Genomic DNA, 1,283 nt, shown 5'->3' on the forward strand with positions numbered 1-1,283 from the left:
GCAGAGATTTTCAGCTGTCACAAGGAGAGTATGCTGCGGTCGAGAATCTGGAGAACATCTGTGGTGAAACTCCTGGTGTTGATTCAATACAACTCAAAATACCCTTTATCAACACACTTAGTGTTCTGCAGCTAAGGATTACAAATAATTATATAATCTATCCACTAATTTTCTAAGTCTAAAACATTATTGGTATGGTATGTCTTCAGATTTGGGTCTAAAATATTAGTTTTCTTATTGTGCGCCGCCGCAGCTAGCATATATGCTACCAATGCAAAATCTTCGACCTTCTTCAAGCAGTTCTTACCTTCCGTTGATTGAATACCTTATTCTATAATATATGTCACGCAAAATAGATCTAAAGCCACATATATTTATACGATAAATATGATATACTTTTGTTTTAAGGTTTTATGGGAGATTTTTCAAGACAAACAATATTACTCATGTGATAGGCACTAATATTTACATTTATCTTTGAACCTGTGCACAGGTTGGTATGGAGATGCAGCAACACTAATTCATGGATTTATTGACGCACGAAAAAAATGATTATTAGAGATTTCTTCCTGTCGATGTAAAATATTATCTTAACCGCATCACGAAAATATCTATACAATAAAGTTTGTAAGCCTGCAACACCGCATTCTATGTGACTGTGTTAATTTTATGAACTTTATTTTTTGATTAAATATCACTTTAATATTAGTATTTAATTTTACAATATTGTTGTCTTATCGTGCGATCCGTGTATTTTTAGTATAAATTGTTAACTATTCCGTAGCAACGCACGGGTCCACTACCTAGTTAAAAATAAAGATGGAATAATATAAGAATATTTGATAGTACGTTACATTAGTTTATAGGCATATGCACAAGTGGCACGTGGACGATGCAGAGCAACAATTGACATACTTCAGTTCTTATAACGCAACCATAGCCGAAGTTCACGCCACAATGGACTCTCTAATCCTATCCAAGCCCGTTAGGAAAGTTGACGGCGCGCACCCCTGAGGTCTCTGTTTCATACCGACGTCTCCGTTACGAGTTTCGCACCGCGCCGCCGGGACTAGAACGAGCGTACGTAAAATCTCACATCAGAGTAGATACACGTCCGTGTAAAAAAACTCAAAACTCATTATATATATATATATATATATATATATATATATATATATATGGAAATTCCTTTCTACACGTACGTTTAGTTACTCTCATCTTCAATAAACTACATTTTATATGTATTCATACTTGTTTATCGGTTTAAGTATGTTTATATACTC

General features: G+C 34.5%; 1 long non-coding RNA gene across 1 annotated transcript; it reads left to right on the forward strand.

Moving 5' to 3' along the window:
* Positions 5-705, forward strand: LOC110437089. The gene is made up of 2 exons (XR_002455202.1): positions 5-75; positions 494-705. It is a non-coding gene; the product is annotated as an uncharacterized LOC110437089 (long non-coding RNA).

The sequence above is a fragment of the Sorghum bicolor genome, chromosome 7 (assembly GCF_000003195.3).
Source record: "Sorghum bicolor cultivar BTx623 chromosome 7, Sorghum_bicolor_NCBIv3, whole genome shotgun sequence".
Classification (NCBI taxonomy): Eukaryota; Viridiplantae; Streptophyta; class Magnoliopsida; order Poales; family Poaceae; genus Sorghum; species Sorghum bicolor.